The sequence below is a fragment of the Oncorhynchus masou genome, chromosome 31, assembly GCF_036934945.1.
Source record: "Oncorhynchus masou masou isolate Uvic2021 chromosome 31, UVic_Omas_1.1, whole genome shotgun sequence".
Taxonomy (NCBI): domain Eukaryota; kingdom Metazoa; phylum Chordata; class Actinopteri; order Salmoniformes; family Salmonidae; genus Oncorhynchus; species Oncorhynchus masou.
In genome coordinates, this window is record NC_088242.1 from 69,063,312 (window position 1) to 69,080,430 (window position 17,119).

The 17,119-nt window shown below is 41.4% G+C and overlaps 1 pseudogene; it reads right to left on the reverse strand.

Annotated features, from left to right (window-relative positions):
* The window catches only part of LOC135524345 (voltage-dependent calcium channel subunit alpha-2/delta-1-like), a 110,314-nt pseudogene that overhangs the window by 20,509 nt on the left and 72,686 nt on the right, over positions 1–17,119 (reverse strand).

Sequence of the window (17,119 nt, forward strand, 5' to 3'; positions counted from 1 at the left end):
TTGGATTAGCTAACACAACGTGCCATTGGAACACAGGAGTGATGGTTGCTGATAATGGGCCTCTGCCTTTGCAGATATTTAATAAAAAAATGATGTCTACACTGTGGTAGACAAGAAAAAAATATGTCAAAAACAAGGACATTTCTAAGTGTACCCAAACTTTAGAATGGTAGTGTATGTACGAACTGTTCGGGAACTCTTCCGGATGGGAAGCATGCGAACGCCATTAGTCTTTCCCAACCCGGCAGTCACCATCAAGGGAAATATAATATTACTTCTAACAAATATATCTAAATAGATTTCAGGATGTTGTGTATACCTGGACATAATCAGAATTCATGTAAACATTACAGTTTTCAAAACATAGCTTGTCCAGAAAAAAGTGGTCCCTTGACCCCGCTTAAACCGGGGATGGGATAAATTGAGCCGCGTGACAGAGTAAATTAACGTCTGTACTGAATTATATATTACCACTTTCTTTTTAAAACAATTCAACACAATTCAAAAACAATTCAACACAATCACAATAATCTTTTTGTCTTTTAAACATTTTAAGCATCTTTTAAATAATTTTTAAATTTAACCTTTATTTAACTAGGCAAGTCAGTTAAGAGCAAATTCTTATTTACATTGACGGCCTACCCCGGCCAAACCAGGACGATGCTGGGCCAATTGTGCGCCGCCCTATGGGACTCCCAATCACGTTCGGATATTAACACACCTAACAAACACTTTGTACCTTTAATTTTTTACACTTTTAGCTTTGGACAGGCCCTGTTGTTACCTTATATCCCAGCGATAATGCCTTGCATTACGCCTGGGAATAAAACACTTAAATTTGTTAAACTTTCCATTGGCTCAACTAACTCCAAGGTAAACATTTTGATAATATTAGCCTTCACCGCTACAAGGATGCACTTTCATGCTAGATTTAGTACCTCAAATTGAAACTTATAGACACCCCAACTGATGCATAGAACAATATTTAACACTTTGGTTTACATGCAGTGCATTTGGATAGAATTCAGACCTCTTGACCTTTTCCACATTTTGGTACGTTACAGCCTTATTCTAAAATGTATGAAATTATTTCTTTCCCTCATCAATCTACACACAATACCCCATACTGACAAAGCAAAAACAGAAATACCTTATTTAAAGACGTATTCAGACCCTTTGCTATGAGACAAGAAATGGAGTTTCCATTAATCAACCTTGAGATGTTTCTACAACTTCATTAGAGTCCCCCTGTGGTAAATTCAATTGATTGGACATGATTTGGAAAGGCACACAACTGTCTTTATACGGTCCCACAGTTGTTAGTGGATGTCAGGGCAAATAGTCATGAGGTCAAATTAATTGTCCGTAGAGCTCCAAGACAGGATTGTGTCAAGGCACAGATCTGGGTAAGGGTACTAAAAAATGTCTGCAGCATTGAAGGACTCCAAGAACACAGTGGTTTCCATCATTCTTAAATGGAAAAAGTTTGTAACCACAAAGGCTCTTACTAGAGCTGTCCGTCCAGCCAAACTGAGCAATCTAGGGAGAAGGGCCTGTGAGGTGACCAAGGACCCAATGGTCACTCTGACAGATCTCCAGAGTTTCTCTGTAGAGATGGGAGAACCTTCCAGAAGGACAACCATCTCTGCAGCACTCCACCAATTAGGCCTTTATGGTAGAGTAGCCAGACAGAAGCCACTCCTTAGTAAAAGGGACATGACAGCCCGCATGGAGTTTCCCAAAATGCACCTAAAGATTGAACTCTTTGGCCTGAATGCCAAGCATCACGTCTGGAGGAAACCTAGCACCATCCCTACGGTGAAGCATGATGGTGGCAGCATACAACAGCCTTCTGTGTCTTCTCATTTCGACTCCCTTTGCATATTTACAATCAAATGCCAGAATTTTTCTCCTTAGCTATCATACTCAGCTTCCACATTCCACCGATTTCATAACACTGTCCTCCAGAAAGTGGAGAGCATTAGCAACACTTTTGATATCTTTCAAAAATGCCACATTAGAAAGGATTACCTACACACGCTGAGCAGCTCATGTTATAGATAGAAGAGTGCTAAGTTGCAGACCAATCCGAACTCATCTCTCAGACAATCCATTATCTCAACCAATCATGGCCAGCGGGAAGGTTCCTTTTTCTGTGGCTAAACCACATGTTGCTCTCATTGATTGTGACCCCGCTTATAAATATCTGGGCATCTGGATTGACGAAAATGTCTTTCAAAAAGCATGTTGAAGATACATTTTTTTTGTGTAGGCTTCTGTAATAAGAACAAGACCCGTCTTTCGTTAAATACCAGGAAACTAAACTTTCAGTCAACATTCAATCCGGTTATTGACCATGACGATATCATCTATATGAATGAAGCTGCCACTGTACTGAAGCCATTGGAAATAGTTTTTCATAGAGTACTGAACTTTACTTTGGCCGATACACATCATTGCATTTTGTATCAGAAAGAAAGTAGGTTTGCCCTCTTTCAAGTCTCGTCTACTGTAGATCAGGGAAGGGCAACTGGCGACCTTTTGCAGGCCCGCGGATCAATATCCAAATTAAAAACTGAAAACATTTTTCCCCACCCTATGTGTACTTTTTCAACATTTTGTTACGTTACAGCCTTATTCTAAAATTGATAAACAAATATTTTAAAAATCTCATAAATTTACACAAAATACCCCATAATGACAAAGCAAAACTGTTTTTTAGAAATGTTTGCCAATACATTAAAAATAAAAAACAGAAATATTATATTAACACAAGTTTTCAGACCATTTACTCACATTTGGCAGCGATTACAGCATTGCGTCTTCTTGAGTCTTCTTGGGTACCTGCATTTCGGGAGTTTCTCCCATTCTTCTCTGCAGATCCTCTCAAGCTCTGTCAGGTTGGATGGGGAGCGTTGAAAGCGCTGAAAAGCTATTTTCAGGTCTCTCCAGAGATCTTTGATCAGGTTCAAGTCCGGGCTCTGTTTGGGCCACTCAGGGACATTCAGAGACTTGTCCCGAAGCCACTCCTGTGTTGTCTTGCCTGTGTGCTTAGGGTCGTTGTCCTCTTGGAAGGTGTACTTTGCTCCGTTCATCTTACCCTCAATCCTGACTAGACTCCCAGTCCCTGCAGCTGAAAAACGTCCCCACAGTATGATGCTGCCACCACCATGCTTCACCGTAGGGATGGTGCCAGGATTCCTCCAATCTTGGTTGTCAGACCAGAGAATCTTGTTTCTCATGGTCTGAAAGTATTTAGGTGGCTTTAGGCAAACTCCAAATGGGCTGTCATGTGCCTTTCACTGAAGAGTGGCTAACGTCTGGTTACTCTACCATAAAGGCCTGATTGGTGGAATGTTGCAGAGATGGTTGTCCTTCTGGAAGGTTCTGCCATTTCTATCGAAGAACTCGAGAGCTCTGTCAGACTGACCATTGGGTTCTTGGTCACCTCCCTGACCCTGAACTTTCTACCCCAATTGGTCAACATTGGCCGGGTGGCCAGCTCTAGAAAGGGTCTTGGAGGTTTCAAACATCTTCCATTTAAGAATGACTGAGGTCACTGTGCCAACATTTTTTGGTACCCTTCCCCAGATATGTGCCTAAACATAATTCTGTCTCGGAGCTCTACAGCCAATTCCTTCTACCTCATGGCTTGGTTTTGCTCTGACATGCACTGTCAACTATGGTTCCTTATATAGACTGGTGTGTGTCTTTCCAAATCATGTCCAATTAATTGAATTTACCACAGGTGGAATCCAATCAAGTTGTAGGAACATGTAAAGGATGATCAATGGAAAGGATGCACTGGAGCTCAATTTCGAGTCTCATAGCAAAGAGTCTGAATACTTACGTCAATAAGGTATTTCTGTTTTTATAAAAACCTGTTTTTGAATTATCATTATGGGTTATTGTGTGTAGATGACTGAGGAAATGTTTTTATTCACTCAATTTTAGAATAAGGCTGTAATGTAACAAAATGTTGAAAAGGTCAAGGGATCTGAATGCTTTCCGAAGGCACTGTAATCTGTAAAACTGAAACATTTCCCCTAAGCAAAATTTGTAGAATTGCATGAAATTAGTTATAAAATTGCAAAATGTGAGGCGGGCAGAAGACTCAGTCGGGTTCTCAACTTTTTAAATTTCATTATTGGTACAGTAAGTTAGTCTAGCGGCTAGCTATCCAAATGTGTAGTAATTATGGTCAAATTACCGACCGGTGAGCCCCTATTCATTTTGTTGGTCACTCTCACTCAGATATCACATAAAAACTGCAAACATTTCTCCCCACCCTATTGCAGAATGTGTACAATTTAAAATTTCTCAATTTTCTCTCACTCATCCCCATGGCAAAATGTATAGATTTGTAGCAAACTTTCTTTACAACTGTTACATGTTCTCTACGCCCCATGGAAACATATATAGAGTTACAGAAAATGTACTCTAAAACAATTGTTTCTCTCTGCTGTCAAGAGGGGGGTTGCTAAAATGTTTGATAGCAAGGTGGGGGAAACAATATTTTGCTTAGGGTCCCCAAAGGGTGCGTGTATGGATGTGGGCACACAGACCCGCGAGCTACTGTGGCCCCCTATGATAAAATAACAGATTTTTTTGTGGACCCAACACCCATCAAAGTTGCCCATCCCTGCTATAGATCGATATATTGCACATTTTTTGTCAATAAAGCCCTCTCGCATAAACATCCACCATACCTTACTTCATTGTTAAGTTAAATCTGCTTTAAATCGGTGGAGTTGGTGCCTCTAGGGCAAGTCATGCAGACGTTAGAGGGCCTTTTTACTGAAGAATGTGTTTGTTTTATTCGATTGTGTTTTGCTTATCGTGTTTGCTTTTCATGTATTGTGTAACTGATGTACATATACTGTATGAATAATCTCATTGTTGTTTATTGATGTGTTTATGCCGGGCTCATCTGCGAAAGAGACCCGTGGTCTTTCGCTGTTAAATAAAGTTTAAATACAATAAAATAAAAAAAGATCAGATGAGGCAGGGATGGAGAGAGGAGCAGGAGAAGAGATCTGGTGGCCAGCCAAACCACAAAACTTTTAGTTCTCATTCCAAAAGGAGTGACTTGGCTTTGGGACTATGGGTTTATGTTCTACTAACTTCAGAATACTGTAGATGCTATGGAGCCATTATCCCTTAGATCTGTGCTTTAAAAACTCTGTTTTGTTTGTTGTCATGCCAAACATGATATGACATTTGTATTAAAGAGTTTTAGAGACGCAAAGGAAATGTCTGTGGAAACAGGCAACAAAATATTATCTGGCTAGTCAGAGTAGTTAGCTAAATACAGATCAGGTCAATACATTTTATAAAGGCTAGTTTCCCTGTCCCAAAAATTGACCATGTTCTTATTCCAGAACTAGGCCTGGGAAACCTGCTGACCGACAGACAGACTGACAGACAGACTGCTGACCCTTCTCTGGTACGACAAATGTACATGTCTGTGACAGAGCAATCTGATTAGGTGACAGACTCACCTGTGTGATATACTCATCCTGATTGGACATCAGCAGAAAGCCTCCATCCAAGATGACATAGTCAACATGCTGCAGAGAGAGAGTGACAGATAGAAAGAGAACATCAGTCGGTATAGAACATGATCAACATTTCTAAAGATTTTCCAAGGGTGAGATAGGCCATTGTACCTTATCATTCTTCAGACAGCCACAGATTTCATCCTTGCACTGCAAACGCCATAGAAGCACACACCATCATGAATGAATGGTCACAAGTTTAGCAAACATAATGGGATGCGAATAAGAAATCCTAAACTAAAGAAAGTGTTTCTCTTACGTTGACTTTGATGGTGGCATTCATGAAGCTGTTCATCCAGGCAGAGACGTTTAGTTTCACTCCCACCACTACAGGACATTGAAACAACAAAAATGATATTCAGAAACATGTTATTGAATAATCCTGTACAAAATGAGCTATGGATGTTTCATCTACTTCTCTAGGCTGTCAGTTTAATTCAGAAGTACCCAATACAACAACTAAGCACCCAGCTAAGGAGATGGGGGCGGTACTGTCCACTCACCCGCTGGTTTGAGGTTGACTCTGTCTATGTTGAGGTCTACAGCCTTGCTCACCAGAATACCTGACTCATAGCCTGATTCCCTGCTCTCTGCAGCAGAGACAGAAGGAGGGAGAGTGAGCAGAGGTATGAGTGTCAACACATTCACATGTAGTGACACTTGCATGACAGTGACAGTAATTGTGTGAGGCTTTAAAAACCCATTTGGTGAAAATCATGTTTCATGTCATAACAAATATGATATAATATATCATATGTTTGTTTGGTCTCTAGGTCTTTAAGTGGGTAAATGGTGATGTGTCTGTGGCAGTGCAGTAGCAGCACATACAGAACAGCTGCAGATGGGATACAAATGGAATAGTCCCAAAAGTGCATAAGCCTGCCTACCCTGTATGTGAAGCTAAATGAAGCACACCGAAAGTAATTGGCCTAGGTCACTGATTGGTATCCAAGGAATGCTAACGTGACCATAAAGATATTTGACTGAATGTTAGCAGAGAAAGATCTATCATGGGTCAACTATCCCCAGTCCTGGAATGGTGACAGTGTACTTCAGCTCTCTATTGAGTGAACCCTACTCAAGTCTACTGGATCTATTCACATACTGCTGTTTGACCTGCATGAATAAATAAATACAGTTGAAGTCGGAAGTTTACATAGACTTAGGTTGGAGTCATTAAAACTCGCTTTTCAACCACTCAACAAATTTCTTGTTAACAAACTATAGTTTGGCAAGTCGGGTAGGACATTTACTTGGTCCATGACACAAGTAATTCTTCCAACATTTGTTTACAGACAGATTATTTCACAAATAAATCACTGTATCACAATTCCAGTGGGTCAGAAGTTAACATACACTAGTTGAATGTGCCTTTAAACAGCTTGGAAAATTCAAGAAAATTATGTCATGGCTTTAGAAGCTTCTAAAGGCTTGTTGTACCTGTGGATGTATTTCAAGGTCTACCTTCAAAATCAGTGCCTCTTTGCTTGACATCATGGGAAAATCAAAACAAATCAGCCAAGACCTCAGAAAAAAAATGTAGACCTCCACAAGTCTGGTTCATCCTTGGGAGCAATTTCCAAACGCCTGAAGGTACCACCTTCATCTGTACAAACAATAGTACACAAGTGTAAACACCATGGGACCACGCAACCATCATACCACTCAGGAAGGAGACGCGTTCTGTCTCCTAGAGATAAATGTACTTTGGTGTGAAAAGTGCAAATCAATCCCAGAACAACAGCAAAGGACCTTGTGAAGATGCTGGAGGAAACAGGTACAAAAGTATCTATATCCACAGTAAAACGAGTCCTATATCGACATAACCTGAAAGGCCGCTCAGCAAGGAAGAAGCCACTGCTCCAAAACTGCCATAAAAAAAGCCAGACTGCACATGGGGACAAAGATCATACTTTTTGGAGAAATGTCCTCTGGTCTGATAAAACAAAAAATAGAACTGTTTGGCCATAATGAGCATCATTATGTTTGGAGGAAAAAGGGGAAAAGGGGGAGGCTTGCAAGCCGAAGAACAGCATCCCAACTGTGAAGCACGGGGGTGGCAGCATCATGTTGTGGGGGTGCTTTGCTACAGGAAGGACTGGTGCACTTCACAAAACAGATGGCATCATGAGGGCGGAAAATTGAAGCAACATCTCCAGAAGTTAAAGCTTAGTCGCAAATGGGTCTTCCAAATGGACAATGATCCCAAACATACTTCAAATGTTGTGGCAAAATGGCTTAAGGACAAAAAGTCAAGGTATTGGAATGGCCATCACAAAGCCCTGACCTCAACCCTATAGAAAATGTATGGGCAGATGTGAAAAATCTTGTGCGAGCAAGGAGGCCTGCAAACCTGATTCAGTTACACCAGCTCTGTCAGGAGGAATGGCCCAAAATTCACCCAACTTATTGTGGGAAGCTTGTGGAAGGCTACCCAAAGCGTTTGACCAAAGTTAAACAATTTACAGGGCAATGCTAGCAAATACTAATTGAATGTATGTAAACTTCTGACCCACTGGGAATGTGATGAAAGAAATAAAAGCTGAAATAAATAAATTCTCTCTACTATTATTCTGACATTTCACTTTCTTAAAATTAAATGGTGATCCTAACTGTCCTAAAACAGTGAATTTCTACTAGGATTAAATGTCAGGAATTGTGAAAAACTGAATGTAATGTATTTTGATAAGGTGTATGTAAACTTCCGACTTCATCTGTAGATTGCTGCAATACCACGGGGACATATAGAGAAGGTGAGTGGAAAGTAGCAGAGAGCATTAGATAAGTTAAAATAGTGAGTAGAGAGAGGGAAGAGAAAGGGGTGGGACAGAAGAGGGGGGGTAGATAGAGAGATGAGAGGGAGCAGCATAGAAAGGAAGTAAAGATAGAGGAGGACTAGAAGGCCTCATCTCTTATCATGTCCAGTGGAGCAGGCTATCTGGGATTTGCTGGAAGACCACACTGAAGAGAGGATCAGTGTGTGTGTGTGTGTGTGTGTGTTAACATACTGTTGAAATATGGAGCAGTGAAAATATAGATGTCATTATCCAGAGTCCTCTTGTAGAAACTTGAGTCATAGGTCTCGGCATTCTCTGTCCACTCCTCCCCAGCACTGAAACACACACGCACACATACAGAACGTTTTAAGATACAGATGTCTGAAAGATTTATTCAAATGTGAGGCCAAACTTTGATAAATATAACAGTCACACCCAAAGCACAAAGCATGGGGAAAATGAAATAGAATTGGCCCAGAGATAAAGAAAAAATATGTATGTTTTATATGAAAATATTTCAATGTTTTTTTCTGTGATTAACTGCTGTACTCTAACAATCACCAAGGCAGAGAGAAAGAAGGAGAGAGAGAGAGAGGGAGGGGGGGAGAAGGGAAAGAGAGAGTCCATATTTACTGAGTATGTCTCTAGTGTATGTGTGGATGGGAATCATGTTCTGGTGATTTAGGAGGACTAACTGTCCATTCAATGTGAACAGAGCCAGCTGAAAAAGTTGGGGAGTAAAACAGTATCATATCCACCATATCCAAAACACTGTAACCTTTAAAATGGCGTTGTGCTTTAGCCAACTCCTATATGTGACTCGTTTCAGGAAACTAGGTGTATGCCGTGCATCGCTACTTCACAGAGAGGCATTTTAAACACAGATTTTTGATCAAAATGCATTTTTTTGTTAGAAATGCCTTCTGGAAAATGTGAACTATGCTCTAATAACAAGCATGTATGCCAACTGTAAATACAAAAAATATAAAACAATTATGAGCATAGTTGGTTTAGCCACAGGAAAAGATAAGAACGTTCCCGCTAGTCATGATTGGCTGAGATAATGGATGGGCTGGATGTGCCGAAAGATAAGTTCGGATTGGTCGGCGATGTAGCACGCTTCTGTCTATAACATGCTCAGTACGTGTAGGTAATCCTTTCTAACCCGTATTAATGGAAAGATATCACAAAGAAATGCAAAAATGTTACTCTCCACTTTCTGAAGGACAGAGTTTTGAAATCAGTGGAGTGTGCCCGGTGGAAGCAGAGTATGATAGCTAAGGAGATGGAGAAAATTCTGGCGTTTGATTGCAAATATGTGGAGGGAGTTGAAAATAGAACACCAAGAAGGCTGTTGTAAAGGATCAAGATGGCACCGGAGGGGAGGGCTGCCATCTCATCGGCTCTCAATGAACCATGCTATTTTGCGTTGTTCGTTGAATCGTACTGCACTGCTTTGAATCGTAATGCACTGGCTCAGAAGCTCGTCGGATGTGGCAGGGCTTGCAAACTATGAAAGACTACAAAGAGAAGCACAGCCGAGAGCTGCCCAGTGACACAAGCCTACCACAAGAGCTAAATAACTTCTATGTTCGCTTCGAGGCAAGTAACACTGAAACATGGATGAGAGCATCAGCTGTTCAAGATGACTGTGTGATCACACTCTCCGCTGCCAATGTGAATAAGACTTTCAAACAGGTAAACATTCCCAAGGCCTCAGGGCCAGATGATGCAATCTCTATTGCATTCCACACTGTCCTTTCACGCCTGGACAAAAGGAACACCTACGTGAGAATGCTATTCATTGACTACAGCTCAGCGTTCAACAAAATAGTGTCCTCAAAGCTCATCACCAAGTTAAGGACACTGGGACTAAACACCTCCCTCTGCAACTGGATCCTGGACTTCCTGACGGGCCGCCCCCCAGGTGGTAAGGGTAGGTAACATTTTATCCGCCACAATGATCCTCAACACGGGGGACCCTCAGGGGAACATGCTCAGCCCCCTCTTGTACTCCCTGTTCACTAATGACTGCACTGCCAGACACAACTCCAACACCATCACTAAGTTTGCTGATGACAACAGTGGTAGGCCTGATCACCGACAACGATGAGACAGGGAGGAGGTCAGAGACCTGACCGTGTGGTGCAAGGACAACAACCTCTCCCTCAACGTGATCAAGACAAAAGAGATGATTGTGGACTAAAGGACAAGGAGGACAGAACACACCCCCATTCTCACCGATGGGGCTGTAGTGAGCAGGTTGAGAGCTTCAAGTTCCTTGGCGTCCACAGCACCAACAAACTAACATGGTCCAAGCACACCAAGACAGTCATGAAGAGGGGAAGACAAAAGCTATTCCCCTTCAGGAGACTGAAAAGATTTGGCATGGGTCCTCAGATCCTCAAACGGATTTACAGCTGCACCATCGAGAGCATTCTGACGGGTTGAATCACTGCCTGGTATGGGTATGGGCCTCCGACCGCAAGGCACTACAGAAGGGTATTGCGTATGGCCCAGTACATCCCCGGGGCTCAGCTTCATGCCATCCAGGACCTATATCAGGCAGTGTCAGAGGAAGGCCCTAAAAATTGTCAAAGACTCCAGCCACCCTAGTCATAGCATGTTCTCTCTTTTACCGCACGACAAGCGGTACCGGAGCGACAAGTCTTGTTCCAAGAGGCTCCTAAATAGCTTCAACCCCCAAGCCATCCTGAACATCTAATCAAATGACTACCCAGACTATTTGCATCCCCCCCGGAACGCTGCTGCTACTCGCTGTTGTTATCTTTGCATAGTCACTTTAATAACGCTACCTACATGTACATATTACCTCAATTACCTCGACACCGGTGGCCCCGCACATTGACTTTGACTTTTTACCGGTAACCCTTGTACCGGTACCCGCTGTACATTGCCCCGCTATTGTTATTTACTGCTGCTCTTTAATGATTTGTTATTCTTATCTTTGACTTTTTTTGTGTATTTTCTTAGAACTGCATTGTTGGTTAAGGGCTTGTAAGTAAGCATTTCAATGTAAGGTCTACATCTTCAAACTAAGGGAAACCATGGCATCCTTGACAGAGAGGGAGAAGCGTTCATCCATGTACACAGGTAAGAGAGTCTAGCTAGCTACATTTTTTTCCAGAAAGTATTTTTCATTGTATGTTAAAGTGTACTGTTAGCTAGCTAATGTTAGCTGGCTGGCTCGCTAGCTGGCGTTACATGTAAGATCTGTGTAGTAATATTATTCTTATCTCAGAAAAATTTTAATAACTGCAGATTTATGCATGGTAGCAATGTTATGAGTTGAGATTATTTGATTCATTGTTAGGTTCGCTAGGTAGCTACATGTCAGAACAAAAGACTCCACTAAGTAACCATTTCACTGTACTGTTTACACCTTCTGTATCCTGTGCATGTGACAAATAAATGTTGGTTTTATTTGATATAGCGTGTGTTTACCAGAGATAGTAATGTGATGAACAACATGTCCCTGCAACAAAGTCAAATCAGGATACAACGTTAGGCCAAAGAGACAGTGTCCAAGTTCTGAAAGTCTCTGGTAGAATGCCCTGTTTTTGTTTCGTCACACTCTGATATGGTCATTATTTGAACTGGCCAGCCAGATCACTTAACGTTAGCTAGCTAGCTAACAAGCTATAAACGAACCAAAATATTGTTTAGAAAATTGATGTTCGTTGCCGGGTTTGCTAGATTGACATATACTAATACACCAATTGTGCTATTTTGGACCACCAGGCTACTCATGCAGCCTGTTGTTTTTATGTTTATACTTTTTCATAATGACAATGACAAGTTGTCGTTATGTCGGAAGACAATAAAATGTTCATGATGTCACTGCGACAACTTTGCGTAGGTTAAACAAGCCTTTAGTCTTGAAATCTTTGGTTATTTCGTACACTGCTGTACTCATTCTGTTCAGCATATACAGTAGCCTCACATGTGAATCCTTAAAGAGATGGGTGGGGCAAAGGCTTAAGAAGGTGTGAACGATGCCGAATGGGTGTAGACAAAGAAGAGCTCTCCAGTAGGTGTAAGAAAACATTCAAGGGATATTTTCTCAAAAGTCTGATTTATAAAGAAAGTTTATAAACTTTCAAAGCAGAATTACTTCCCCATTGTTCTTCAACTGTAGTGTATTATATAACATTTTCTATCTCTGAGTCTCTACTTTTATCCAACGTTAAAACAATACAAATTTAAAATGTTGCTACATAACACCGAATCGTGCCAGTGTATTTGTTAGTTTTCATGGCTTTATACAATAGGAGTTGGCCAAGGCACATACAGTATAGTATGGGAGCATGAGGCTAACTAACTAATAGTGTAGGACATAGAAAGAGAAATCTGAGTGTACCTTCTGGGATAGACTCTAGTGATCCCTCCGTCAGTGGCTACAAACCTGGCCAGGACTCCGTGCCTGGGAACCGAAAGAACACACGGAAACCAATCACAGTTCAACAAAAGAGGCTAAGGGACCATCGAGACAATTCAGAAAGAGGCAGGAACTGAGTGAGAGAGTGAGCGAGCGAGCGTGCGTGTTCTTTCTGTTCCTCTGTGTCCAGAAACTTTAAAAACAGATTGCTATATTTCCGGAGAGTCACTTCTCATGATGTCCTAATTCTGAATAGAGTTGTTTGTTCAGTAAATTGATTTGGTTTGTTTGAGTGTGTGTGGATTATAATGGACAAACATGTGTCTATGGTATAACGAATGCATCGATATATGTTCAATATACAGTTGAAGTCGGAAGCTTACATACACTTTAACCAAATACATTTAAACTCAGTTTTTCACAATTCCTGACATTCCTAGTAAAAATGATCTGTTTTAGGTCAGTTAGGATCACCACTTTATTTTAAGAATGTGAAATGTCAGAATAATAGTTAAGAGAATTTATATATTTCAGCTTTAATTTCTTTCTTCACATTCCCAATGGGTCAGAAGTATACATACACTTGATTAGAATTCGCTAGCATTGCCTTTAATTTGCTTAACCTGGGTCAAACGTTTTGGGTAGCCTTCCACAAGCTTCCCACAATACGTTGGGTGAATTTTGGCCCATTCCTCCTGACAGAGGTGGTGTAACCGAGTCAGGTTTGTAGACCTCCTTGCTCGCACACGCTTTTTCAGTTCTGCCCACAAATTGTCTCTAGGATGAGGTCAGGGCTTTGTGATGGCCACTCCAATACCTTGACTTTGTTGCCCTCAAGCCATTTTGCCATAACTTTGGAAGTATGCTTGTGGTCATTGTTCATTTGGAAGACCCATTTGCAACCAAGCTTTAGCTTCCTGACTGATGTCTTGAGACGTTGTGCAATATATCCACATAATATTCCTCCCTCATGCCATCTATTTTGTGAAGTGCACTAGTCCCTCTTGCATCAAAGCACCCCCACAACATGAAGCAGCCACACCCGTGCTTCATGGTTGGGATGGTGGTCTTCGGCTTGCAAGCCTCCTCCTTTTTCCTACAAACATAACAATGGTCATTATGGCCAAACAATTCTATTTTTGTTTCATCAGACCAGAGGACATTTCTCCAAAAAATATGATCTTTGTCCCCATGTGCATTTGCAAACTGGAGTCTGGCTTTTTTCATGGCGGTTTTGGAGCAGTGGCTTCTTCCTTGCTGAATGGCCTTTCAGGATATGTCGATATAGGACTCGTTTTACTGTGGATATAGATACTTTTGTATCAGTTTCCTCCAGAGTCTTCACAAGGTCCTTTGCTGTTGTTCTGGGATTGATCTGCTCTTTTCACACCACAGTAAGTTCATCTCTAGGAGACAGAACGCGTATCCATCCTGAGCGGTATGACGGCTGCATGGTCCCATGGCGTTTATACTTGCATACTATTGTTTGTACAGATGAGCGTGGTACCTTCAGGCGTTTGGAAATTGCTCTCAAGGATGAACCAGACTTGTGGAGGTCTACAATTTTTTTCTGAGGTCTTGGCTGATTTATATTGATTTTTCCATGATGTCAGGCAAAGAGGCACTGAGTTTGAAATACATCCACAGGTACACCTCCAATTGACTCAAATTAATTAGCCTATCAGGAGCTTCTAAAGCCATGACATCATATTCTGGAATTTTCCAAGCTGTTTAAAGGCACAGTCAACTTAGTGTATTTAAACTTCTTACCAACTGGAATTGTGATACAGTGAATTATAAGTGAAAAAACAACTGTTGGAAAAATTACTTATGTCATGCACAAAGTAGATGTCCTAACCAACTTGCCAAAACAAAAGTTGGTTAACAAGAAATTTGTGGAGTTGTTGAAAAACTAGTTTAATGACTCCAACCTAAGTGTATGTAAACTTCTGACTTTAACTGTAATTACTGGGGTGTCTTCAGAACACACTAATTACTGGCATGGCTGGTCCTGGGTCTTTCTTTCATCATGTTTTATTGGCAAAACAAGGCCAAGACTCTCAGAGCAACAGACCTATACATTAGACTGTAGCAGTATTAGCTGCTTTGTGTTTCTCCAATAAGACATCAATGAAACAGGGAATAGCCTGACTTTCTATATGACTCACATAACTGACTCTCAATGTTTACATGATCACTGTAATGCAATGCAGTGATGACGGGAAGTGTGTGTGTGTGTGTCACTCACAATGTCTGCTCCTTCCACAGTTTGACCAGATCAGCCGTCAACCCCGCATCCAACAGCAGCCTACTGACCAGAGCCATATTACCTAGAGAGGAAGACATTGTTACTGAAGTACCATCCGCAGTAGACCCCATGGCAAACTGCAAATTTGACACATAGGAGAAGATAGCTTGACCTTGATTAGACAACACCGAGGACATTGAGCTCCATTAGCTGACAATGAGGAAGATGGTAGGATCTACAGTAGCTGATACCCATTAGATGATGACCACTATAGAGGTTTTGAGTCACATAGAAGCATGACAACAGCAGGTTCTCGGAAATTCAGTCGATCAGGATGATATCACCCCCTGGCCAGACTAGACTAATCAAATGCCTATACCTCATTCGATCGGGCTGATGCTACCCTCTGACCGTCACAGGGCTATGGAACACCATGATATCACAGTGGCAGGAAACCGGCCTGACTCACCACACTAACCACTCCCTCCTGGGTGGGCGTACTGCCTAATAATGACTGTATTGATCTAAAGCTACTCTTTCTTTAACCTTGACTGGCTATCGAACAAAACAGGCAGAGGAATTCCATCTGTGTGTGTGTGTGTGCAGAGGAATTCCATCTGTGTGTGCGTGCAGAGGAATTCCATCTGTGTGTGCGTGCAGAGGAATTCCATCTGTGTCTGTGTGTGCAGAGGAATTCCGTGTGTGTGTGTGTGTGTGTGTGTGTGTGTGTGTGTGTGTGTGTGTGTGTGTGTGTGTGTGCGCGCGCATGCAGAGGAATTCCATCTGTGTGTGTGCATGTGGTCGTGTGTGTGTGCGTGGGGCAGGAATGGCAACTTACATGGCTCTTCCACGGTGTTCCTGTCAATGAACTGGTTGAAGTCCAGGAGGAACTGGGTGTTGTTGTCCTTGTCCTTCAGGCCTTTGCAGTACTCCCTATTTCAATATGACACATTAGATACATTACAGTAGTCTCAAACCTAACGCAACATCTGCACAACATCATACTCAACCCCTTTTATAACTTGTCCTCAATGCTATTCAGTGTTCCTCAATGCTGGCATAAACTGTGGATTAACTAGCTACTCTTGTCTGTAAGTAAACTACAGGAGTATCAATGGTTGTATATGATCTGAGGTGGAGGAGATTCATATATGCTGCTGGGGGCAATGAAGGTATGTCCCAACTCATCAAACCTCTCCACCTGCAGAGTGTCCCTGGGTGAAGAGAATAGACAGACATCCTTAGAACCTTACACACACTGTGGAGGACACATGGCCTACACAGTACATAGACTGATCATTATGAAAAGAAAGAACTGAAAAAAAAGATGAATGAGTGTAACAAGAAATGACAGAAAGAGAGACAGTGATTATGGAGCTAAACTCCTGTCCATTGTTCCATCTTTTAAACTTGGTATTTTTGATAAGACAGTAGACTTTGCTGACTGTCTCGGTCAGGCCTTTCCTAGAACAAGGCAATCCTTAAACTCACTGACAACCAACGGATACTGGTTCATAAAATCAAATCACATAAAATAGTATGTCACATGCTTAAATAGTGACACAAGGAATACATACACAGTGAATAACGAATAACATGGCTATATACAGGGAGCACAAAATAACATGCTATATACAGGGAGTACCAGTACCGAGTTGATATGCAGGGGAGCGAAGTCATTGATGCATTTATGTACTGTACATATACTGTAGGTGGGTATAAAATAGGGAACAGGATAGATAGACAGTATCAGTAGTGTACAGTGCATTCGGAAAGTATTCAGACCCCTTCACTTTTTCCACATTTAGATACGTTCCAGCCTTATTCTAAACTGGAAAAAATCAACATGCTTCCTCAGCAATCTACACACAATACACCATAATCACAAAGCAAAAACAGGTTTTTAGAAAATATTTTAAATGTATACAAAAAAATACTCATAGAAATACCTAATTTACATAAGTATTCAGACCCTTCGCTATGAGACTCGAGATTGAGCTCAGGTGCGTCCTGTTACCATTGATCATCCTTGAGATGTTTCTATAACTCAATTGGAGTCGACCTGTGGTAAATTCAATTGATTGGACATGATTTGGAAAGGCACAAACCGGTCTATATAAAGTCCCACAGTTGACAG